Here is a 27,154-nt window from a genome sequence, read left to right as displayed (position 1 = left end):
CTGAAGATCTGTATAACTGGTGAAAGAATTTGATTTTTGATGTTACACTTAAAGCAAGTTAGTTTGACAAGAAGATCCACCAGTCTCATGGCTATGAATTTATTAGTCAATCCACTAATGATTAAACATTACTACCCCAGGTGAACTTTGGTGCTAGCAGGATCCCGAATGCAAGCACAGACATGGGCTCTAGAGTGTGGAATTGTTTAATTTGAAGAGTGGTCTCAGAGACTATTGAGAATATGCTTAAAATAATTTATTTGGCATGGGAATGAACACACACACACACACACACACACACACACACACACACACACGCAGCTGTGGGACCTTTGAGGTTATATCTATGGACCTTGTGCAAACCAAAATTCTATAAGTCATCCTAGGCAACATTTTCCTATGTTTTCTATACCCAATTTACCAGTAAGACTTTTTGATTTTCTAAAATTTCTCAAGTCTATTTACTTTTCTTTCTCTCTATCATCTCTGCCTTATACCAAATAATCATCATGTCTTGATTGGACTCTTGAAATTGATGGGCCATCATAGCCATGAGTGTCCCTCCTTTACTCTACTTGTCATTACAGCAATTATGGGTTTTTGTGACTGTCTTTCTCAGTAGTCTATAAGCTCTTTATGACCTAGGGCCATGTCTTACTTGACTCATGCTTTGAATCTTCAATGGTAGGCACACATTAATAAATGAATGAAAGTCTGATGTAACTGAAGGGAACTGTTAAAGAAATGGTGAATAATGTGTCCTTGCAGGGAGATCTCAGGACTCCATGTAAAGTCTTGCCTGTCCTATGATGTCTTTTATCCTGACCTAAGTCCATACATTGATGGAATATGGCCTGAATAGTTGGAACCCTCAGAATGGAAAGAAAATATTATAGGACAGACATGTTAATGGTTAGAAAAAAATGTAGTGAATTTAACAAAATGAAAGTTATTTTACTTTTTTTAAAGTTTATTTATTTATTTTGAGAGAAAGAGAGTGTGCACATGTATGCCGGAGCAGGAGAGGGGCAGGGAGAGAATCCCAAGCAGCCTCCCCACTGTCAGCACAGAGCCTGACCTGGGGCTCAGTCTCACGAACTGTGAGATCATGACCTGAGCCAGAATAAAGAGCTGTATGCTTAATGACTGACCCACCCGGGTGCCCCAACAAAATGAAATTTAATGTGGAGACATGTAAATGAAGCACACTGATTGCCAAAGCTATAGGACCCATACTAGATAGGAGAGCTGTGTCTGAACAGCATCATTCACAGAAAAAGTCTTGGAAGTTTTGGTTAACAACAAACTCAAATTACTCAGCAGAGAAGTATAAATGACTTTATCAATTAAAATATGGACAAAATATATGAATAGGCAGTTTATAACAGACATTATAATTGGTCATAAAGAAATGAAAAAAACGAAATTAAAATAACTTTAGGAAACTATTTTTGGCCCACCAAATCGACAAATATTTTACTTATTTAGTGTATGTATTTTTTATTTTAGAGAGAGAGAGAGAGAGAGCATGATCAGGGGAGATGGGCAGAGGGAGAGAGAGAATCCTAAGCAGGCTCCATGCTCAGCTCCATGATCCCCAGGACCCTGGGATCATGACCTGAGCTGAAATCAAGAGCTGGAAGTTTTACTGACTGAGCCACCCAGGTGGCTCCTGAATTGACAAATATTAAATAAAAGGTAACAAACAATAATGCTAGGGTTTGTGACTATCAAGTCTTTTACTCCAGTTTGCAATATAAATTGCTATTTTTTTGGAGGTGTATTTGGCAATTCAAATAAGAAAATCCTAAAATGTGAGTATTTTTAGTGTAGCAATGCTACTTTTAGGTATTTATCCCGTGGAAAGGATACGATAGTTGTGTAAAAGATTTAGCTACGAGGATGTTTATTCTAGTATTGCAACAAAAGCAAGAAATATTAGAAACAAACCTCTAACAACAGGGCGTTAGTCAAAATATAGCATATTCATACGAAGAAATATAATTCAACTACTAAAATATAGCATATTCATAAGAAGAAATATAATGCATCTACTAAAATGATATTTAATACTTGTAGAGTTGGTAAATTGAGTTTAAAAATAAGATTACAGAATATTACAATATGATATTATTTTATTGCAAAATATGTGCAGAGGAAAATGGTTAAAAGTTATTTTATGCGTTGATGGGGTTAAAAAAGAGACGAGTTCAAAACGGAGTTGCTTGTGCTAAGCCCATGTCACCAAACCAAGACTTAATACCTAACCTAACATCAGTTTCAGCCTCTCCCAGAGATGTAATCATAACCAGTCAGTCTGGAATTTCCTGGTGAGCACTGGTGAGGTGGTCTCTCTCATAGACCCCCCTGTCCCTTAAAGGAAGGTGATCTTGCCTGAAACAGCCCACTCTTTGCCAGTAACATCTGCGTCCCACCTCCTTCTGCCTATAAAAGCCTCCCATTTTGCACAGCTCCTCAGAGCTTTCTGTTTGCCAGATGGGCTGCCTGATTCATAAATCATTGAATAAAGCCAATTAAGTCTTTGAATTTACTCAGGGCCTTGAGTGCAATGCAGGGGAAAAAAATGGTATATTAGTTAGAAATGCTTTCAGCTGCATTGACCAGAATGCCCGGCTAACAGTGGTTTAAGCAATAAGGACATTTAATTATCTTAAATATGTCTAGAGTTTGGCAGTGTAGTGTGGAAGCAGCAGTTCAGCCATGTTCTCAAAGACATAATCTCCTTCTGTTGATCCTCTCCGCCTTACCTAGTTGGTGTGATTCCTCCTGGTTGAAACTGTCTGCTGTAGCCCCAGGCATGACATCCATGTCCATGGCCGGGAAAAGGGAAAGGGCACTGTTAGCAGTGTCTATCTCCTCTGTCGAGCATACTAACTCTACGGGGCGCCTGGGTGGCTCAGTCGGTTAAGTGTCCGACTTCGGCTCAGGTCATCATCCAGCGGTTCGTGGCTTCGAGCCCCGCGTCAGGCTCTGTGCTGACAGCTCAGAGCTGCTTCGGATTCTGCGTCTCCCTCTCTCTCTGCCCCTCCCCACTTATGCTCTGTCACTCTCTCTCAGAAGTAAATAAACATTAAAAAAAAAAAAAAAAGAATACTAAAGCCTTTCCAGAACCACAGCCCCATCCATCTGCATCTGAGTGGCGGCAACTGAAACTGGGCAATGGGATTATTGTGATTAGCTTAAACCAACCATAATTCCTGGACCAAGCACATTGTTATTCCAAGGCTGAGGTTCTGTTAGTGAGCAAGGAAGGAAGATAGATCTTGGGTTGATGACGAACCATCTGCCACACAGAGTCTGGAGCACAGCTATTGGTGGGGAAGTGGTGGTTGGTGAGCTAGGTCAGATCACTAAAGATGGTCTGGGTTTGGAGACTGGAAGTCCAGATGGCTCAGACTTGGTTTAAGGTGGCTGTCGCTTTGGTGTACCAGTGGACCAGCCAACAGGTCCAGCCAAGAAGTTCAAGGACACGAGTGAGTAGATGTGCTTCCCATCATCTCCCTCCTCTCTATAGAGATATAGTCAATGTGGTCCCTATAGAATGAGATATTTGCCAAGTCAGAGGATCCCAGAGCTGTGGGCTCATTGTTGTTTATACCGAGAGCCGGCAGGGAAGCGGGTTGGGGGGACAAGGTGGCCATGTTGGTATTTGGTCATCTATTTACAAGACGCAATTTTTTGCTGTGGCACAGTGTGATTGCTTTGGCAATGGGTTTGTCAAAATTGAATGGCAATAGAAGAAATGGGTGCCAATAATCAGAGCATTGAGGATGCACACAGAGGAAACACACATACAAAGAATATTACTTCAATGACTCTATCCTAGAAGCTGGGAATGGCAGTCAGGGTGAGGGGGCCACCACAATCAAAGAAAAGCTTTATATATAAAGATGCTTATCCAGTGTTTGGCACACGAAAAAGACCCAAAAGTGCAGCTCCCGTTGACTGTGTGGCTTGGATCCCTACTTTATGTCTGGAATTTCTTTCTTTCGAAGTTAACCATGAGTTTTAAAATGTATTATATTTTATCAAGCGGTTACCACGATGCTGGGAGAGGCAAACTTTATGAAATCTAAATAGAAGCTTACTTGTAGTTCTGTGGGGACTAGACTATTTTTATAGTTCCATCACAGTAGTAGTAACTGACAAACAGGTATCTAAAGGACACTTCCTTAGAGGTAATAGGGGAATTGCATGCATCACCACAGCTGAATGTAGTGCATGAACGCCTTGTAAAGGCACCAACTGAAGATGGGCACCTACTATGGCGAAGGCAGAGCATGCAAGCAAGTATGTTACGAGACTTAGCTCTTTGTCCCATTACAAGGTTTTCTCAAGTGAGATAAAAATAAAAAAAAAATAAAAGTGAGATAAAAGTATTGCTAGGTTTTGAGAATATACTTAAAATGTTTGAGATGATATTTTACAAAAATAGTGAATAAATACACAGGATGTCCATAGACAAAAATAGGTATGATAATACATACATTAACACACACGTAATACAGTAATAAACACAAGTTCGCTATAACCTCTCACTAAGAAAAATAATTATTACTCATTATAATCCTTAATCAAGACGCTGATAGGCTAAATATTGATTACGACATGAAACACGGATTCCTCTATTTAGAAGGGAGTAGGTCCATCACAGAGCAGTGCATACAGCCATCTCTCTCATTCCTCCTCCTCCTCTTCAAAAAAAAAAAAAAAAAAAAAAAGATTTTGAGGGTGGTGTTTTTTTTTTTTTTTTTTAAATCAATTCAGTGTGCCCTAGTCCATTTTAAAGGTTTTCATTGAACAAATTTGCGCAAGATAATTCTTTCCATTCAGGGTTTCATTGCAGCTGGATTACAGTTCATGGTGCATTAGACGTGGTGCATTCTGACAGTTGGGTAGGAGGTGAAGTCTGGGTGGTGAATTTCTTCCTTCAGCCATTCACTTTATCTGTCACTGATGGAGGACTTCATACAGAGATCACAAGCCTAAATTTGAATCGCTTTGTGAATGGGAGAACTTGTCCAGGCAGTTCTCCTGGCTCTCTGCTCCCAGATGAGGCCCAGGATTATGTGTCAGAGCCCATCACAGGTGTCAGAGCATGTTTATGAAATGAGTGGATACTTTGTATGGTGTAGAGGGAAGAGAGCACTCTCGGGAGGTGGAAGCCAGGGAGTGTTAGATCCTAGTTTCCTTTTACTGGCGGCTTATGCGCGTCATCAGAGGGCTACTGTTTACTAGCTTTCCTGCTTTTTCAGGTCTGAGGAGGCTCTAAAAACAACACCACCAGAAATTCTCCCAAGTCTGCATCCCACGGCAATGCAGACTTCTGCAGAGTGCGTCCAGGTGTAGCTGCACAGTGCACCCCATCAGATTAAGTGAGTCCCATCTAATTCGGGGATGAGTGTTAAATGCTTGCCTGTAGCAGGTCACAGGGGAGAGGGCACAATTTCAGTGGCCCAGATGCCCCGCTATGGTGTCCGTGGCGAAGGAGCCGGTGGCGTGGAATGAAAAGAGAACGGGAAGTGCGCACGGTGCGGTGTGAATTAGTTACAATCTCTGCACGATGCTCCTCTGAGCTTACTGCATGCGACGTTCTGTGGTTCAGGCCGCATTTGTATTCTTTCGGCTTAATATCCGGTGTTAAGCCTATCTGGAAAGTGACAGCGAGAGTTACACTATTTCAAACTGCTGTTCACAGTGTTGCAGAGTTCACTACTATTTTGGAGGGAAGGGGATTTATTCTCGCGGGATCGGAGGCGGGTGGAGTGGCGCTGGGAGGGTTCTCTCAGGGCTGAGACTCCACTGCCTTGTTGTCACAGAGAGCTCAGTTATATTTTCAAAACTCAAGGCCTCCATCTCTCCCCCAGAGGCTTTCTCAGCCAAACACCGGCGCAGGGGAGAGAAGTCCCTTTCCTGGCCTGTGTAATTGACCAATTAAATGTACTGATGAAGTGTGCGGGCATCAGTGTGTGTCCCTTGGTGTCCTAGGGAAAGAGGCGTATCAAATTGAGATGGTTGCTGTTTGAAATTATCTATCAATTAGAATGTTATTTAGCAGAATCATGGGGTGTGTTACAATGAACACAAGCTCCAGGTCTGCTTTCCTTAAAATGGGGACAGACTAGTAACAGGGCCGTGGTGCGCTAAATCTGACTACATAGAACAACCCTATTTTCTGCAGTTGTTTTCCCATGGAGTGGAGAATGTGCTGCGATTCCTTCTTTGCTGGTAGATGCATTGAAAAACAAACAAACTTCGAGCACTCTTTAATCCGACTGTATTAAATATGACTCATAGCCCCTGGCTGTATCCCAGCTGTAGGACACGTGAAGTCTTCTGTGTGGCTTCCTGCACGGGGAAGAGTTTGTTTCTCCGTTTCCTCTTGCCTTGACATGCTCTGTCCCAGGGACTTCGTGAAATCATACAAAGGGTTCTAGGACAGCATTAGCTCAGAGCCTAATAAAGAGATTTCTCTTGCAGTTGTGGGTAATTAGGAACGACTCACTAACTGTGGGGTGCAGGATTAAAAGTGTTATTACTGTCTTATTAGAAGTGATGAGGCATGGGCGGGAGTATTTGCCTGGGAATGCATCTGCTGACAGCTTCTTGTAACTCTCATCTCTGATTAAAATGCTTAATTGATTACAGAACTTGGGCACTAAAAACCCTGATTCATTTTTGATACTAATGAGAGAAAAACGTTCTCTGGAGATGCACACAGGTGGAGGAAGAAAAGGAATCCGTGCTAATGAACAGCAGGTCACCTGCCGAGTGTGGGGTCGTGGAGAATGACAGACCAGCCATGACAGCTCCTGGGGGCGGGTCCTGCTCCGCTGTTGTGGCAGACCACATCTTTACCTCAGTTTCCACATCTGTAATGTGGGGATACTAATACCTACCTCAAAGGGCTTCTGGGGTATAAGGAGAGAGTCAGGGAGCTTAATAAGCGCTCCCTTTTTTAAAAAAATTGTCTTCTTGGGGCACCGGGGGGGCTCAGTCGGTTAAGCGTCTGACTTCGACTCTGGTCATGATCTCATGGATCGTGAGTTCGAGCCCCACGTCGGGCTCTGCGCTGACAGCTCGGAGCCTGGAGCCTGCTTCGGATTCTGTGTCTCCTTCTCTCTCTGCCCCTCTGCCACTCACGCACTGTCTCTGTCTGTCTCTCTCTCTCAAAAATCAACATTGAAACAAAAATAAAAAACTTGTCTTCTTGATTTTGTTACTTGCTTGCAAGTCATATGTTATTGTAATTCCTCGTAAGGTATTAACGTAGGACAGATGTAAAGCAATACAAGGGGGTTTTTAAGAATTCCCCTCAATAAACTGGTAGGTTACCCCAACTGAGTTTTACTCCAAAAGTGTATGGGCCCCAAACTCACCCGTCCTCTCCATTTCCTTCCCTTTTCCTCCTATTTCTCCCCACTTAGTTCAGTCAAGATAACACTTGGCCAGTGTCCTGAGAGAAATTGCTGGCAGGGAACAGAGCGGAGAGGCAGAGGACGTTCTGTTATAGTGCTGTGCCCAGATTTTCCTTGGGACTTGTGATGGCTAATTTTAGGTATCAACTTGATTGGGTCATAGGGTGCCTCGATATTTGGGTAAACATTTTTCTGGATGAGATGAACATTTGAATCATAGGCTGAGTAAAGCAGATTGCCTTCCCTAATGTGGGTGTACTTCATCATCCAATCTCTGGAAGGGTCTGGGTAGAACAAAAAGGTGGAGTAAGAGAGAACTTTCTCTCTCTCTGTCTCTGTCTCTCTCTCTCTCTCTCTCTCTCTCACCTGCTTGTCTTCAGCCTGAAATATCAGTCTTCTCTTGTCTTTGGATTTGGACTCAGACTGCAATTATACCATTGGCTCTCCTAGGTTTCTAGTTTGCTGACTGGAGATCTTGGGACTTCTTAGCATCCAAAATTACATGAGCTAATTCTCTTTATCCCTGTCTCCACCCCTACCCGTATCCTTATCTCTCTTTCTCCTCCTATTGGTTCTATTTCTCTGGAGAACCCAGATGAATATAGACTTTGGTACCAAGAAGTGGGGTGCTGCTGTAACAAATCCCTACACATGTGGGTGCAGCTTTGAAACTGGGAAATATGTAGAAGTGGGAAGGGTTTTGAGGCGTGTGCTAGAAATACAGACATTAAAAGCAGTTCTGGTGAACTCTCGGATGGAAATGAGGAGTATGTCATTGGAGACCGGAGGCAAGCTGACCCTTGTTATAAAGTGGCAAAGAACTTGGAACAATGTTCTTGTGTCTTGTGGAAGGAGAGCTTGTGAGCAATGAATATAGATATTTAGCTGAGGAGATTCCTAAGCAGAGGGTTGAAGGAGTAGCTAGGTCCTTCCTGAACGCTTATAGCAGAACGTGAAAGGCGATACATGAATCGAAGAAGGAATTATTAAGCAACAAGGAACCAGAACTTGAAGGTTCAGGAAATCCTCACCCCATCCGTATTGCAGAAGGGGAGAAAGGTCATTGTGAAGAGAACGCAAGGTGTGTTCTCGAGGGTGTGGCTCAATAACCATTTGATAAACAGACAATGGGGTGACCAGTGGATCTAACCAGCCTTTTGGACAGAACCAGGAATGGAGCTGGGGTTATACCAGCAAGGGATAAAAACAGTGAGATAAAATGAAGGAAGGCCGTGGGAATTCTTAGACCCTACAGGACTGGATCATTGAACTATTTGGTTAAAAAATTGTTCAATATTCTTCAAGAAAATAGAAGGAGCCTAAAGGCAATTTAAAGACCATTAGGGTCACTGTCTTGGATCCAATGGGCCAGATGGCCTTTGACTGAAGACTTGGGCCTGCCCTGTCCTGCAGAGCCCTGTGGCCAGGATATGCTGAGGAACCTTGGGAATGGAGCTGCCTGGGGCCTTGGGGTGTGATACCTTACCCAATAGATCTGTGGAGGTAGAACCAGTGCCCCAGTGGGTCCAGAAAAGAGGATTGTTCTCCAGACTTAGAATCAAGTGGAATTTGCCTTATTGGGTTTTGGACTTGCTTGGGACCCCTTATTATTATTTTTTTTACCTCCATTTCCCCCTTTTGGAATGGGGATGTCTATCCTATGCCCATCCCACTGTCGTACTTTGGAAGCACATAACTTGGCTGGTTTTACAGGGTCACAGCTGGAGTGGCATTTGCCTTAGGTTAAATTGACCCTTAAATCTCATTGTATCTGATTTAGATGAGATTTAGATGGGGTTTTAGAATGGATGCTGCAATGATACAAGATATTTGGAGCTGTTGGGATAGAGTGAATGCATTTTGCATGCCAGATGGACATGAATTTTGGGATCCAGGGGCAGAATACTATAGAATGAACTGTGTCTCCCCTCTCCTGCCTCCCTCCCCCGCCCTGTTCACATGTGAACCTGTAACCCCTAATGTGATGGCTTTTAGAGATGGGCCTTTGGGAAGTAATCAGGGTTAGGTGAAGATGTGAAGGTAGGGCTTTAACGATGGGGTTAGGTAAGAAGAGAGAGAGGTGGCTCACTCTCTGTCCGGTGAGGACACAATGAGGAGGTGGCCATCTGCAAGCCGAGAAGAGAGCCTTCACCAAAACCTGACCACGCGTATGCTTCTCCCCTCCAGACAGCGAGACATAAATTTCTGCTGTTTAAGCCACACAGTCTTTGGTCTTTTGTTACAGCAGCCTGAGCTGACTGATACAGATCGTTTGCTTTTTTTTTTTCCCCCCACCGGGCCATCCTCTTTTATTTGGGACTTGGGTCAAGGTGTTTTGTGTATGTGCATACAGACAGTGCTCGTTTCTGTGAAGTTCACCAATGTCCAGCAACACTCAGCAAATGAGTACTTTAGACTTGCCTGGAGTATCACTTTGGAGCCGCCATATTCATTATGTAACTACTATTCAAAAGCTTCTAATTACCCTAAATTATTATAAGCCAAGAATCTCTTTGTCCTGTAGGAAGGCACATGGAATAAGATGGAGAAGCTTTTATGAATCTGGAGTTTAAAAGTGGAGGAAGGAACTGGAAACTCTGAGAATAACTCAAAGAGTTGAGAATCAATGCCAATCATTATGCTGGTGTGCCAGGGCCCTTCAAAACCACGTGGCTCCACCCCTGGACAAGGCTTGGCTATTTCCCATTGCAGAGGATTTCAACACATGTGGGTTCAAAAAAAAGTAAAACCCCATCTAATTCATCACCTTGCCAGATTCCCCCCAAAGAGCAATTATGAATGCTAATAGCTCCTGACCGTAAGCTCACGTTTACTAAATTAACAAATCCATGGATTAGGAACACAAGTGTTAATGAATTTTTAAAATCTGCTAATTTGTTGAACGTTTAGGGCCATTAATAAGTGCATGTTCATGAGAACATGCATTTACCTTTCCTCTGCTGTGCAAGCAGTTAGCTGACCCACCACATGCTGTTAGGAAAGCAGGATTGGAGAGGAGATGACAGGTGCTGAGGTTGACTGGTGATAAGGCAGGGGCTCTTAATAAGCTTTTAAATACCCATCTGGCGTTTGGTATGTACATTATAATACACTTGAATGTATTTGAAGAAGCGTTAAGATGATTGCTTTTTTCCAGGAAGGTGAAGCAATTGCAACTTCTTTTCTTCTTTTTTTCATGGGCTTCTGATATCCAGGCTTGCAGATGCTGCACAATTTTGCTCAACACAGTTAAGAAGTGTTGACTCAGGCCTGGGCACAGTTGGAGATGCAGGATCCATTCCTGGAAGAACTTGCTTTGGAAGAGAAAGTGGCCCTTCCTGCAACAAAGGAAAGCTTGTTAGAGATTATTTGACAGTTTTTTGACAGTAGTGTGTGTGTGTGTGTGTGTGTGTGTGTGTGTGTGTGTGTGTGTTTCCAAACTGGGAAAATGAGAGTGAAGTTGGAGATCAGAACAGGCAACTTTTTTTTTTTTTCAAATGTTTATTTATTTATTTTGAGAGAGAGAGTGAGCAAGCAGGGGGAGGGGCAGAGAGAGGAGAGAGACAGAGACAGAGAATCCCAAGCAGGCTCTGCACTGAAAGCCCAGTGTGGGCCTCGAACCGCAAACTAGGGGATCATGACCTGAGCTGAAACCAAGAGTCACATGCTTAACCGACTGAGCCACCCAGGCGCCCCCAGAACAGGCAACCTTTTAACCAAAGCCGCTCTTCCTCCAGCTCCAGGAGTAGGCCTGGGCCTCTGTGAGGAGGTGGCAAATCAGTCCTTTGGCTCTGTCCCTCTTTCTATGTTCTTTTGTCCCCTTATTCTGTGATGATCCTTCATTTTCTCTCCTTCTCCTCCCTCCCTGCAAACCTCTGTCCTAAACCCCGGCTGCATTCTAGAGCCAAAAGGCCTCAGATTTCTCTCTCTCCTTTCTAGTCAATACTTGCTCACCCTCCCTGTGAATTTGGGGCTGGTCAATATTCTTCCCCTCTTGGGAGTAGTTGTTGTTGAAGCATGGTCTCTGACGGTTGACTCATGGCTGCTGTTATGGGCTGAATTGTGTTGCCCCCTGAAATTCATGTTGAATTTCTAACCCCCAGGATCTCAGAATATGTGACCTTAATGAATAAATAAAATAAGAAAAAAAGAACATGTGACCTTGTTTGGAAATACTGTTTTGCAGATGTGATTAGTTGAGTTATGATCATGTCATGCTGGAGTAGGGTGGGCCTTTCGAAAAGGGGAAATCTGGATGTAGACACACACACAGAGGGAGAATGCCATGTGAACACAGAAGGAGAGATCAGGGTGATATGTCTGTGGGCCAAGGGACACCCAAGGTTGTCAGTAACCGGAAGAAGCCAGAGAAGAGAAAGGGGTATATTCTCCCTCACAGCCCTCAGAAGGAGCCAGTTCTGCTGGCACTTTGACCTTGGACTTCTAGTGACCGGAACTGTGAGACGGTCATGTTTCATCAATCCAAGCCACACAGTTTATGGTACTTTGCTACGCCAGCCCTAGAAAACGACTGAGGTGTTCTTTTCTTTTCTTTCTTTCTTTCTTTCTTTTTTTTAAGTTTAATGATTTATTCTGTGAGAGAGAGCAGGGGGAGGGGCAGAGAGAAAAGAAGAGAGAGAATCCCAAGCAGGTTGTGTCCTGTCAGTGCAGAACTCAATGCCGGGCTTGATCTCAGGAACTGTGAGATCGTGGCCTGAGCTGAAACCAAGAGTTGGATGCTTAATCGACTGAGCCACCCGGGTGCCCCTGAGGTGCTAGAGGGTAGATTTCTATTATGAGGTGCTGGTAACAGATTTTTTAAAAATCTGTCTTAGGCAGCAGTGAGGTGGTGGGACAGGCATCTGGAGGAGGGTGGACGGAGATTCAACCTAAGACCAGGAAGATCTGCCATCTGCTCAGATCTTGTACCTGGCAACCTGGAACAATAATTCAGCCTGGTGTTTGCTACAGTTCAGTTCCAGCTTGGAAATCATTTTGTGCGGCTCCCTGAGCCAGCTGTCTCTGTCTGCCCCTGCGTGACACGATGGCCATGGGCAGAGGGTCATCAACTAATCATTACTTTTAGCGCCATGAAATGTCATTTCCTGTATTACCTCTTGACATAGCAGAGATGAAGCACTGTCCTATTGATTCCTATACTACATCAGGCAATTTATATTAATAAAACCTGGTCTTAGAGAGCACACACTTTGAGGGTCTCAGTGCAAAATAAAAATGTGGGGGCAGGTGAGGTTGTGAAGTCAATCTCCATTCCCACATGCTGGCAGCCCTAACCTGTGCCTGGATGTGCACGGCACCTGCATTGAAGTTGACTCTCCCATGTTCCCCACCCCTCGTGGCCCATCAAACGTGCAGGGGTGCTGCCAGCTGGGTGCAGGATGGATGCTGTCTTATTCTGTCTCAGGATGCCGTAGACTGAGTGTCTCACCCCAAGCCCACCCCTGCTCGGCACAGAGAGCGACAGCAGAATGTAGGCCTCTACCCCTCCATGCTACTTGGTCTCTACCCCAGGTGGAGGATGGCAGTGATTGTGGGACGGGATCAGGAACAAGGGGCCAAGGGTACCAGGGGTTGGGGAGGAGACGGCTGAGCAATGGGAAGGTGGGGAGATGGTGGGAGGTAGGATTACATGGGACCCAGCGCTCCAAGCCTCCTGCTCCGTTGTCCCATGGACTTCACTTACTAAGCGCAAATTCAGAGACGAAATTATTAAGAATTTTAAGGTGGCGACTGTAGAGCGTAAAACTCCCAAGTGCATGGTCCTTCTGAGGGTGGGACTCGGTGTGACTGTACCGGTTGTTGGTCCATGAAACCAGTGCTGTTAAGAGAGGCAGCTTCCTGGAATTTTGTTAGAAAAAATTTAAATATTATGATGCCTTGTGTTGTGTCATAGCTTGAGGGTGAAGGCACATTAAGGAGGCCCGTCCTTAATGGGTTTGGTTGTAAGCCTCCTTAAGCCTCCTTATTGAATCTAGTAAGACTAGATTCATGGAAGGCTCGGTTCCCGAGCCATCCCCTCAGTTAACATGTGAGGAAATGAAAATGTGCCAAGAGGCCCACGCTCACACAGCTGGGCAAGAAATTGTGTTATTTTGCTACTAAGCTGATTCCAGAAGGGCGTGAGGAAACTTCTGAGGCTGATGTATAGATTTCTTACCTCGATTGGAAGGATGGTCTTAGGGGGTGCTTCCTTTTGCTGAAACTCACCCGATCGTACATTTGAATATTTGCAGTTTAGTATGCGTGAATTACGCCTCAATAAAGCTGCTTAAAAATATTTAAGGCAAGAATAAAAAAGTTGATTTAAGAATAAGATAGTCATAGGGCGCCGGGGTGGCTCAGGCGGTTGAGTTTCTGACTTCCGCTCAGGTCATGATCTTGTGGTTCGCGAGTTTGAGTCCCGCGTCGGGCTCTGTGCTGACAGCTCAGAGCCTGGAGCCTGTTTCAGATTCTGTGTCTCCCTCTCTCTTCTGCCCCTCCGCACTCACACACACTCTCTCTCAAAATAAAAAAAAAATTAAAAAAACCCCATAAAATTAAAAAAAAAAAAAGATGGTCAACAGTTTAAATTTGTCAGGAATATCAAAGAATGAAAGTGAGCAGTCTGTCAAACGCACAGACGAACTGCCATCAGTATCATACTGTAGGGTTCACAGGGTGCTTTTGCCAATAGTATCCCAAAGATTCTTCCAGGTGGAAATTCTGTGTAAAGGGAATGCCATGCAGACGCAAACCCACCAAAAACCCCTTCCCAAAGCAGGGGGCATGGGAGCCCTGGAGTCCTGAAGGTAGAACCCCCTGAGGGTTTTCTCAAACGCGACCATTGGAGGAATTCTTCTCCAAATGAACCTCACTTCTGAGGGGGAGTTTGGGGGACAGAAGAGCATTAACCTCGGTTTTCATTCCTCTGATGGGAAGAGTGCTTCTGCTGTTTCAACCCCAGGAACGGGGCTCCCCGCCAGCCTGGAGGCTTCGGTGTTGAACTTCCCAGACCTAGGCTGCTCCGTGTGAACCCAGCTCCCCCCCCCGCGGCCCCCCAACCCCACCCCCAACCCGGGATGGAGAACTTGCCTGATGCACAGGCAGGAAGCTGGGAAGGGCCTTCTCCTGATCCTTGGCAGCTGGTTGGCTTTCGGGATCATTTGGTCCGTTCCCTTTCTTCAGAGGATACCTGACTAAAATGCATCAGCAGGGAGGCAGATTACAGCAGGTTAAAGAAAACCGATAGGAAATAAAGAACACACAAGGAGCAGATTTTCAGCTTTATTTTATGTGTCCTCGAGGACTGGGAGCCCCGGGAAGCACTCCCGAGGTCCCTCGACTCCGTGCCGCCCTGCAGCAGGTCCCGTGCCCCTGTTCTTTCACCTGGAAGAGCAGGGACTCTTCGATTTGGGCTCCTCTCATTACACTGGGAACATTTTGGTTGCTTGCAAAAGGATGAGGATGGGCGGCTCGTTAGGAGGTGAGCCCGTCAGGGGAGAGGGAGAGTCACTTGCAGGTAGATCTCCAAAGAGCTGTTGGCAAGATCAGAGCCAAAGGCGACGGGCTGGCTCTCTCTTAACACATTGTTTTCATTTAGAGGAGAGAGGGAGCTCTCTTTCCTGGTGATGGTTTTTCCAAGTTGCCCGGAACGTGGGTTGAACGTTCCCCGGTGTCATCACTGTGTCTCACTGGGTGAGCTGCTCTTACAGAGCCTCGCTCCGAGGTGGCGTTGTAGACCCTCAGGGCTTCTCCAAAGACCTCCACCCTGCTGCGCTCCCTCCTCACCCCGTCTTCGGGGAGGACTGCGGGCTGGTTGGCAGACCCTTGGGAAAGTACCCTGTGCTCTCTCGTTTGAGAAGGGTGGAGCGGGGTGGACAGGAGCCAACCCCGAGGAGAAGAAGGCTCCCAGAATGGCGAACACTGAGTGTTGTCCTCGCTGCTCCGTGTCTGGGTGACCTGGGCACGTTCTGAGGGTTCGGGAAAACACGTGGAAGAACGCGCCCTCATGGTTTTATGGTTCCTGTGGTTAGATCAGGCCCACACATCTTGGAATGGAAATTTTTTTTTTTTTTGTCCCTTAAAAACGCTGTGTGCACAAAACGGAGTGTGACATCCACAAGAGGAACTTCCGTCGTAAGTGGAAAGGACCCACGTCTTTTTCACTGCTGATTTTATTTTCGTGGTTAATTATTTATTCATAAATCTTGCCTCAGAGATTCTCATTTTGGCTCCCAAGCGATAAAAGCTCAAGGTCACAGGGGAAGTGTTTTCACATGCTAAGTGATCCTCCTCCAAACTAATGTTGTAAAATTTTTATTTCAGGAGTAGTGTTGCTCACAGGAAGGGTGATGACTTAATTTTAGCTCCCACATGAAATATTGACGTCGGGGCTGATGAGGGGGGGAGGACAGCAAGGATCAGTGTGACGAGGGCCACGGCTGTGCTTGTTCCACCCTGACCTGACAACCCCTTCATTGTGGGACGACCTTTACAAAATGATGGTGTGCGTGCGCGGGGGGTGGGGTGGGGCGAGGGTAGGAGTTTCAGGGATGCTAGACTCCTGCCAATTCCTGCCTCTCCTGCCACAGACACGGAATACACTGGGGAAGACTCTGCTTCTTCTCACGCCTTATTTGAAAGCCATGGGTGTGTACCTCCAAAAGCAACTTCTCTTTCACATCTGTCGATAACAATAGCTTTAACAGATCCTGCATTTTTTTCCCCCCTCGGTGTCCGACTGTGGGCTGTGTCACCCAAAGATGGTGAAATTCATTCCTTTGAGGTTAATATCTGAAATTCTAGCCATCTCTAGCACATTATTTTGGATTGGTTCACGTTTTTTTTTTTTTAAGGTTTAAATATGATTATTTTTGAATAGTGGCAAATGGTAACCTTCGAAAGGCACCAGATTCAAGTCTTCGTCCTCCGGCCCTCCGCCTGCCTTGTCAGTTCCTATCTCCAGAGCCAGCTGCTCTTAATTTCATTGGTATTTCCCCCCAAATATTCTATGCTTGTAAACCTTGCATATGCTGTTAGCCCTTGAACAACACAGAGGTTAGGGACGCTGACTCCCCATGCAGTTGAAAATCCACATATAAATTTTAACTTGGCAAAAATTTAATAACCTACTGTTGACCGGTAGTCTCATTGATAACATAGTGCGTGAACGCACATGTTGTGTATTTTATATACTGTATACTGTATTCTTAGAATAAAGCGAGCTAGAGAAAAAAGGTTATTAAGAAAAATTATAAGGAAGGGAGTCAGGGCTGCTGTGCAGGGCCCTGGGGCACTGGCTTAGCAAACACCGTGTCCCCCTGAGCCATGACTGGCGCTTGCTCACCGCATGCACGAGTTGTCAGTCAAGGACATGGAAGGGTGCCTGGTTGACCTGGACACGTACCTGGGATAACGTTTGGGGCTTCATCTGCGTCCTCACCAAAGTGGCTTCGCAACGAGGCAAAACAGACATGAGCGATATTCAAGTCGTCGATCTGCATGTGCAATATGTTTAGTAGTTTACAGAGCCTGGCCTTCCCTCGCAACCGGTTCAGGAGGCTGCAGCCAGGGAGTGATGCGGAAATCAAAGAGTTGAGGCTGGCTATCAAATTCGGTAAGGGCTGCAAGATCTGTGAGAGTGGGGACGACTCCCCTCACCGTGAAAGGGAATGAACAGGTCCAGCCCAAGGGATGGGGCATCCTGAGAAATGCCGTTAAATGGAACTTCACCAAGTTCTGTTTGGCAAGAACGGCTCTTTGGTGAAGTGGCACAGTCCCACGGAGGAGCTCCTGGGAATAGAGAAGGACTCGCCCAGCCACATGTAGCTCCACAAATGTGCTCCCCACCCAGCCCCCGAATCCACTGCTTCCGGCCCTTGGAGCCTTCCAGGTGGTGCTCATGACAGCCTGCCTGAAAACCAGCTCACTGATGGGGCCACCAGAGAGCCCAGGCTGCACCTCCTGCCTGAGGAGCGTCCTCTGTCCAGATGGTGGCGGCCTGCCCCCACCCCTGTCTGTCTTGTGGGAATAAAACAAATTGGGGGGAAAATCATAAGAAAGAGAAAATGCACTGACAGTAAGTACTGTAGGGTAAAACGCCCCCATATAAGTGGACCCAGGCAGTTCAGACCCGTGTTGTTCAAGGGTCGACTGTATATAAATCTTTAAAAAAAACTAGCTAGTGATAGCCTATAAGCAATTTGTCTTGACATTCCTTTATACCCATACAAATAGCAGCTCTACGTTTTAGGCTATCAGAAGCCCCAGCATTCTGTGCAGAACTGGATCTGGAATGGCGAGTCTTTAATTTTCCCTCTATTCTCTTCTCATAAGTCTCTATTGTCTTCCTTTGATCCAGAAATACTCTATGGCAAGAAAGACATTGTAGGTGGGATCGTTGTATTAGTGAATGTATCAGCCAGGCTGCCGTAACAAAGAAAACCCAAAGTACAGTGGTTCAAGTGTGGTAGAACTTTATCTCTTCCACCTATGACAGCTCAGAGGGAAGTGGTCTAGGACTTGTAGGGAAGCAAAGGGGTCCTCTGTGTAGAACTTCCAGCTCTGAGTCCAAAGCAGATGATGAATTCTTGTCATTTCCCTTAACCAGAGGGGAGAAAAACAGAGTCAGGAAGAGCACATGCACATTTCTTTTTTGGGACTCGACCTGTAGGTGTCACAGATCACTTCCACTCACATGCCGTTGGTCAGAGTTTGTCCACATAACCCCACTGACGGTGGCTAAAACTCAGGAGTTCTGTTATTAAAGGAAGCAGAATGGATATCACTGGCCAACCAGCCGTCTTTTTCACAGTTGGGCTGTCCAGTCCCAACTGAGCCCAAGCTGATGCTAGGCCAGGAGGCTGACATCTCCTTCTGCCCCTCCACCCACACTCTGGTATCTTTTGGGCCTATTTGGCTGAGATGATATGCCTGAGAATTTCTGCATTTTGACTGAAGGAAGAGGAAAAAAATTTGGCTGTGGGCACCTGTTGGCCCACAGCAAGAGGGTGTCTTCAGCTTTTCCAACAGGGGACACTATCATATCGTGTTCTGCAGTCTGGCTCCAGGACAAGGTCTGATCCTAAGTGGTAAAGAGAACACTGGGAAAAGCTAAAAGGGTCTTTTTTGAGGGGGAACCTTATGAGAACTGGGGTTCAGATAACAGAGCTCAATGCAGATGAAGGGGGAAGAGACAAGAGTCCACAATTTCCGCATGGAACACACTGGTGTCCTCCAGCGGAGAAAAGAATTTCCATTCTAGTAGGGAGAGGCAGGTGTTAAACAATACACTTTAGCAAATTGTATAGCATTTTGATAAGTGCTGTGGAGATAAACAATGAGGAAGGACAGTAGGGAACATTGGGTGGTGGTGATAGGAATTGTTGCAATTTTGCAAGAGTATCTTGGAAAGACCCCTCTGAGAAAATGACGTCTGTGTACAGATCTGGAGGGTATGAGGGTATTTGGAGGAAGTGCGTCTGGGCAAAGGGAGGAGTAAATGGAAAGGCCTTGAGGTGAGTGCATGTCCTGTGTGTTTGAAGAAGGGCAGGGAGGCCGGTGGGGCTGGAGCAGATCAAGTGAGGGGACAGTGGAGGTGAGGTCAGAGGGGTAAGGGGAGCAGATTGTGTAGGGGCTTGTAGGGCATTGTGAAGGTTTTAGCTTTTCTGTGGAGAGAGATAAGAAGGCCCTGAAGGGTTTTGAGAAGAGTGACATGATATGATTCACTTGCCATATATGATCATATATGATCACTCGCGGTGTTGAAAATTGGCCCTAGGAAGGCAAGGGCTGTTATAATTCTTTAGATGAGGGATGATGATGATTTAGTTTAGGACAGGTAGAAAAAAGGCTGCCCTCAGGATGGGTTTTCATGGCGGGGCCACAGCAGCGTAAATAATTGAATGTGGGGGTCAGAGAAAGAGAAGAGTCAAGAATGACTCTAGGGATTTTTGCCTGAATGACTGAATGGTGGAACCACTGAAGGGTACCATTTACTGAGATGTAGAAGATACGGAATTAGCAGATTTTGGAGGGAGATTAGGAGCTCAGATTTTGACCTTTCAGGCTTGGGATAGTCATTGGACATTCAAAGGATATAATTTGAAACTCTGGATTCAGCCTTGTCTTTAGTCAGATATATCTCTTGGTTATTTCAGGTCTATGAGCTAGTATAATTTTTTTTTTTTTTTTTTTTTTTTTTTTTTTTGTGCTGGGCTTTCTTCCTCAATGACGGGCAGCCAAAATCCTGATTCACTCACCCTCTTGTTAATTCATTGGTCACGTCTTTTTCATGTCTATCCTGTGAAATTTCACTGTGCCCCTCATGTCTGTCTCTTATTGTCTGGCTTAGGCTATAACCCACAATTAGCAAAAGCCAATTCTGTGGCTTTCTCTTCTAAGCTCCACCAAATTTTTTCTCTCTCTGTGTGTGTGTGTGTGTGTGTGTGTGTGTGTGTGTGTGTGTGTGTGTGTCTGCGCGTGTGGGTGGGTGTGTGTGTGAGAGAGAGAGAGTTAGAGTATGTTTTGAGACAAACAGTAATTTTTTGATGATAATTTAATTTAAAAGACATCTATCGAGTGGTGAATGAGACAGTGTCTGCCTTCGTGAGCACAGAAGACAGATACATTAACAAATAGCTATAATGCAATGTGGCATGAACCATGAAAGGAGTATGGGAATAAAGATCAGGGGATAATTAGTCCTGAGCAGAGGATTTCTGGCCTCTTTCTTTTTTCAACACAAGAAACTATGAGAAAGCATTAGATTTGGAGTTTGGAGACCACTGTTTAGGTCCTGGTCTTTCTAGTTATGAACTGCGTGACCTTGGGCAAAACATTTAACTTCTCTGAGATGGATATTGGACACCCAAGTGATGCAATTTGAAACCTTGGATTCGGCTGTGCTTTTAGTCAGACACATCCCTTGGATTCTCCAGTTTTGTGGGTCAACAGAACTCTCATGTTCCCCATCTGTTCAGCGACCACAATGACTTCTGTACAGCCTCTCCCATAGGGCTGTTGTGAAATTAAGTGTGATGGTAGATGTGAAGATGCCTTAGAGTCTGTGCAAGGCCAACATAGGGGTTTTTATGATAACCGAAGGATTTAGGTGAACTACCCCGTTTCTATAATTGTGAGATTTTTTAAAGGTAATAGAAGAGAAAATTCCCACAGGAAGTCCCAAGCCGTGTGTCTTCCCTCCCAGGGACCCACTATTATAACCTCTCAAGTAATACAAAGACCAGGTCTGATGACAAATGGAGTTGTCTATAAAGAGTGAGAAGTGAGGCCAGAGTTGCCCTTTCTCTTAGCTTGGCTGGTTGCTAAAGTGAATGGGGCTTACAGGCTGCCCAGTGCTTTGAAATTTCAATTTCAGTCTTTTTGTGTTGCTAGTGTATAGAGATAGAGCAGAACTCCGTATGTCGATTTTGTAAATGACAACCTCGCTAAAAATAATTCTGATTTCTTTTTTTTTTTTGTAAATTTCACAGACTTTTCTATGTAGACGATCTTGTCATCTGCAGATTGATAGTTTTCTTGTTTTCCTTCCCATGCTGAACTTTTTTTTCTTTTTCTTTAACTGGCTCTACCCTCTAGGACAATGTCGAAGGGAAGGAATGAGAGAAGGCACACGGGCCTTTTTCCTGATGGTAGGCAGTGTATTAGTTTGCTAGGGTGGTTATAACAACAGAGCTGTGGTTCTGAAGGTTAGAAATCTGAGATCAAGGTATTGGCAGGTATGGTTTCTTCTGAAGCCTCTTGCCCTGGCTTACAGATGGCCTCCTCCTTGCTGTGTCACCACGTGGTCTTTCCTCTGTGCCTGTGTGTCTGTGTCCTAATTACCTTTTTTACCTTTTTTACCTTTTTTACCTTTTTTACCTTTTTTACCTTTTTTACCTTTTTTACCTTTTCTTTTCTTTCTTTCTTTCTTTCTTTCTTTCTTTCTTTCTTTCTTTCTTTCTTTCTTTCTTTCTTTCATAAGAACAGCAGTCATATTGGATTAAGCCCCACTCACATGATTTCATTTTACCTTGATTACCTCTTAAAGGTTCTGTCTTCAAATAGAGCCATATTCTGAGGTACCAGGGGTTAGGACTTTAACATATGAATGTTGAGGGATGAAATTCAGCCCCCAACAGGAAGAAAACATCCAGTGTTTCATCAGTAAGCATGACCCTAGCTGTCGGGTTTTGGTAGCTGCCTGTTAATCAAGTTCTGGCATTTTCCACCTGTTCTTAGTTTGCGGGGAGTATTTATCAGGAATTAGTGCTGGAATTTATAAAATGCTTTTTATTCATCTATTGAGATAATAATATGCTTTTCCTTAGTTTATACTGTGCTTTTAGAATGTTAAACCAATCTTGATTTCCAACTGGTCATGGTGTATTAACCATTTTTGGTACACGGAGGTGTACTAGCAATGTATCTTTTATTGCAACTTGCAACAGATATTGTTAACCTTGCAATTCTCTTTACATATGCACAATCAGAACATGACGGTAATTTGAAAATTCATGTTTTTCACCTTCATTGTCAGCAACTATAATTGGGCTGTATAAAACTATGAAGGGTTACAATATTATCAGGTGTGTTTGGGAGTTCCTTCAGTACAGAAATATGCTCTGATGTCACAGTTGCGGTGAAAAGGAAACTTTCTGGAGTATTTGCCCAGATCAAAGAGGTTGGGCAGATGGAAATCAATGCACCACTTTCTTTACTAAGAAAGTCTTGCTATGAAAAAAAATATCAGCCAAAAGAAACAATGCACTAAGTGATATCACAAAAATTGTAAATTAAGTGAAGTGTAATGCATAAACTTTAGATTATTCTCTTTACAAACTATGTGATAATATGGAAAATGAATTATAAAATAGGACTTTCATTGAATATTGAGGTCCAGTGATTGTAGAAAAGAAAAGTTGAGAATGCTTGAGCTATAAAAACTCAATGTTTCTGCAAGATATAAAGTCTGATGGGTCCCATCTTTTTTTTTTTTTTTTTAATTTTTTTAAGAGTGATTGAATAGATTTGATTTTATTTTGTTTTTACTTGAATATAGTTGACATACAATGTTACCTTAGCTTTAGATACACAACTTTGTAATTTGACAACTTTGTACATCATGCTGTGTTTACCACAAGTATAGCTACTATCTGTCCTGCTACATCCCTATTATAATATTGGCTGTATTCCTTATGCTCTGCTTTTTATTCCCATGACTTATTCATTTCATAACTGGAGGCCATCTCCCTTTCCTCTTAACCCTTTCCCCCACCCCTTCACCCCCCTTTCCTCTGGAAGTTATCAGTTTATTCTCTGTATTTCTAGTTCTTATTCTGCTCTTTGTGTGTTTATTCATTTTTTTAAAGATTCCATTTATGAACGGAATCATATGGCATTCGTCTTTCTCAGTCTGACTTATTTCACTTAGCATAATACCCTCTAGGTCCATACAAGTTGTCTCAAATGGCATGATCTCATCCTTTTTTATGGATGTCTAATATTCCATTGTACAAATATACATTTTCCTTATCCATTTGCCTGTTGAAAGCGAAAAGGTTGCTTCCATGTCTTGGCTATTGTAAATAATGGTGCAATAAATATAAGGGTGCATATACCTTTTTGAGTTAGTGTTTTTGTTTTCCCTGGGTGAAAACTCAATAATGGAACTATTGGATCATAAGGTATTTCTATTTTTAATTTTTGAGGAACGGCCATACTATTTCACAGTGGTTGTATCAAATTACATTCCCACCAACAGTGCATAAAGGTTCCTTTTTCTCCATATCCTTCCAACACTTGTTTCTTGTCTTCTTGATTTTAGCCATTCTAACAAGAGTGAAGTGGTGTCTCATCATGGTTTTGCTTTGCATTTCCCCAATAATGAATGATGCTGGGCATCTTTTCATGTGTCTGTTGGTCATCTGCGTGTCTTCTATTGGAAAATGTCTATTCAGGACCTCTGCCAATTTTTAATCAGATTGCTTGTTTTTCTGATGTTGAGTAGTATGAGTTCTTTATATATTTTGGATATTAACCCTTTATCAGATATATCATTGGCAAATATCTTCTCTCATTCAGTGGGTTGTCTTTTTGTTTTGTTGATGGTTTTGTTTGCTATGTAAAAGCTCTTTACTTTGATGTAGTCCTAATAGTTTATTTTTTAATTTTTATTTACTTATTTTTTAATTTAAATTTTAGTTAGTTAAACATACAGTGCAATATTGGTTTCAGGAGTAGAATTTGATGATTCATCACTTACATACAACACCCAGTGCTCATCATAACAAGTGCCCTCTTTAATACTCATCACCCGTCTAGCCCATATCCCACTCAGCTCCCTCCATCAACCCTCAGTTCGTTCTCTATGGTTAAGAGTCTCTTGTAGTTTATTTCCCTCTCTCCTCTCTCCATCCCTTCCATATATTCATCTGTTTTGTTTCTTAAGTTCCACATGTGAGTAAATCATATGGCATTTTTCTTTCTCTGATTGACTTATTTTGCTTAGCACAATACACTCTAGCTCCGTACATGTCATTGCAAATGGTAAGATTTCATTCTTGTTGATGTCTGAGAATATTCCATTGTATATATATAGCACATCTTCTTTAGCCATTCATTAGTCGATGGACATTTGGGCTCTCTCCATAATTTGGCTATTGTTGATAGAGCTGCTATAAACATTGGGGTGCATGTGCCCCTTTGAATCTGTAGTTTTGTATCCTTTGGGTAAATACCTACTAGTGCAAGGGTAGTTTTATTTTTAGTTTTTTGAGGAACCTCCATCCTGTTCTCCAGAGTGGCTGCACCAGTTTGCATTCCCACCAAGAGTGCAAGAGGTTTCCCCTTTCTCCGCATCCTCGCCAACAACCCGTTGTGTTGTTAATTGTAGCCATTCTTACACGTGTGAGGAGGTATCTCATCATGGTTTTGATTTCTATTTCCCTGATGATGAGTGATGTTGAATATCTTTATGTGTTTGTTAGCCATCTGAATGTCTTCTTTGGAAAAGTGTCTATTCATGTCTTCTGCCCGTTTCTTACCTGGGTTATTTGTGTGTTTTTTTTTTGGGGGGGGGGTGTTGAGTTTGATAAGTTCTTTATAGATTTTGGATACTAAACCTTTATCATACATGTCATTTGCAAATATCTTCTCCCATTCTGCAGGTTGTCTTTTAGTTTTGTTGATTGTTTCCTTTGCTGTGCGGAAGCTTTTTATCTTGATGAACCCAATAGTTCATGTTTGCTTTTGTTTCCCTTGTTTTAAGAGACATATCTAGAAAAATGTTGCTATGGCTGATGTCAGCGAAGTTACTGCCTGTGTTCTCTCCTAGGATTTTTTTGGTTTTAGGTCTCACATTTTGAGTTTGTTTTTCTGTATGGTGTTAGAAAGTTGCCTGGTTTCATTCTTTTAGATGTAGCTGTTCAGTATCTCAACACCATTTATTGAAAAGACTGACTTTTCCCCACTGTATATTCTTTCTTCCTTTGTCATAGACTAATTAACCATATAAATGTGGGCTTATTTCTGGGGTCTCTATTCTGTCCATTGATCTATGTGTTGGTTTTTGTGCCAATACCATGCTGTTTTGATTACTACAGATTTGGAATATATCTTGAAATCTGGAATTGTAATATCTCCAGCTTTCTTCTTCTTTCTCAGGACTGCTTTGGCTATTCAGGGTCTCTTGTGGTTCCATTTAATTGTTTTGTAAAAAAGGCTGTTGGTGTTCTGATAGGGTTTGCATTGAACCTACAGATTGTTTTGGGTAATATGGACACTTTGACAATATTAATTCTTCCAATTCATGAGCATGGAATATCTTTCCATTTGTTTGCGAGACTGGTTTCTATGCTGTCCTTGTTACTAAAACAAAGCACAGAAGCAAGTTAGATATACATTATCACCAGTTGGAAGCGCTGTAATCAATCTGAACTAGATTAGATACATTAACAAGCGCAAAGCTTGCTCATTTCTCATGTTAAAAACTTTGAGATTGACAAATATGATCTTCCTTCAAAGCGTGCATTTAAGTACTTAATATAGGGACTCCCTGTTATACATATACCTCTTTGCTTAGTTACAGCTGAATGACAGGAATGAAAAGAAGTTATGAATGTAGCAGCAACTCATTATTTATTCACCTCTACTCACACTTGCAGTAAATAAAGTGCACAATTTTTGCCATTCTTTTCTTTTTTTCTAGATCATGTGTTCTTGTATTTATTGAAGTGTAATTTTATGTATGCTGAATATAATAATAAAATTTGAGCTTGTATTTTGTTTATAATTTTTTTCTATTTTATTGCTCCTCAATGATTTTTTTAAAATGTAAACTTTATTTTTTGGAACACTTTTAGGTTTATAGAAAAGTCATAAAGATCGTTCAGAGAGTTCTCATATACCCTACTCAGTTTCCCCTATTACTAACATCCTACACTAACATCTTCTGTTACTATGGTACATTTATTACTAGTTGCGAACCAATATTGATTCATTATTATTGATTAAAGTTCATACATTCATCAGGTTTCCATAGTTTTTCTTAATGTTCTTTTTTCTGTTCCAGGATGTCATCTAGGACAGCACATTACATTTAATTATTGTGTCTCCTTTGGCTCCTCTTAGCTGGGTTAGTTTCTCAGATGTCCCTTGTTTTTTTGGATGACCTGGGAGACTCTGAGGAGTACTGATCAGGTCTTTTGTAGAACATCCCCCAGTTGAGATTTGTCTGATGTTTTTCTCATGATAAGACTGATCCTGTCTCCTGATAAGAGTTACAGTAATCCATTTTTGTCATAAGTTACAAAAGCACTGGTGTGTGTTTGATTGGAAATGACAAACAAACAGTTTCTTCTCCACAGGTGGTTGGGGAAACACCCCTCCAGGGATGCTGGGCCACTCACAAACTGAGGGTGTTCTGAATGACCCAGGCAAAGAATCCAGGGTAACTCTGGATTCTGGGAGCCCTCCCCCCCCAATAGCAGGACTTTTGCTCTGATGACTTTTCTCCAGCATCTTTTAGTCTCTGTGGCTCTATCATGGATCTTTAGAGTGCAGCAGGGACTCTGATTAGCTCACCTTGGGGAAAAGCAACTAGTAAATGTCCAGTGGTTTCGCAGGTGGGGGGCTTAATAAGCTGGATGCCAGACTATTGTGTCTGCGCTCACTTACCCCACTTTCATGACACCCTCACCCTGGTTTCCATTTTCACTTCACTCCTTGGTTTCTAATTCCAAAGCCCTAGATTTTCATTCTTCTTTCAAGGTAGGACCTCTCCTTTCTGAAGGAGATGATGAGACGTCCCTTACTATCTCAGCCAAAGGGACTAGGAATCCAAGATAGAAGAGTAACCTCTCTTCTCTGGTTTTCAACAGCAGGACTCATTTCTGGATTGGAAATGTGTGTATCTCCAGTTCTACCACTTTTCTCTCGAATATATTCTCTTTATATGCCGCTTAGTCTCGATGTCCTAATTAAATAAGGGAGCCGAACTTTGCAAATACGATACACAGATTTGTCCATTATGATGTTCTTTGGGGAATAATTGATGGAATCGCTAACAAGCAGAGTTATGGTTTGGTTTGTCTACCTCCTTCTCCCCGCCTGCCCGCCCCGCCACCCCCCCCCCCCAACCTCTGCCATAGCCTCCTAACTGGTGCCCCTCCCTCCAGCCTGCACCAGGAGCCTGAGGCTCGAAGCACACAGCTCAC

General features: G+C 43.3%; 1 long non-coding RNA gene across 1 annotated transcript in view; it reads left to right on the top strand.

The window, feature by feature from the left end:
• Positions 1-27,154, top strand: part of LOC123382774 — a 293,168-nt gene that overhangs the window by 140,661 nt on the left and 125,353 nt on the right. The window contains exon 4 of the long non-coding RNA XR_006591677.1: positions 5,277-5,396. This is a non-coding gene — a long non-coding RNA (uncharacterized LOC123382774). The remainder of the gene's footprint in view (positions 1-5,276; positions 5,397-27,154) is intronic.

The sequence above is a fragment of the Felis catus genome, chromosome F1, assembly GCF_018350175.1.
Source record: "Felis catus isolate Fca126 chromosome F1, F.catus_Fca126_mat1.0, whole genome shotgun sequence".
Classification (NCBI taxonomy): Eukaryota; Metazoa; Chordata; class Mammalia; order Carnivora; family Felidae; genus Felis; species Felis catus.
The sequence above is the reverse complement of the archived record's forward strand: the minus strand, read 5'-3'. Positions and strand labels throughout refer to the sequence as shown.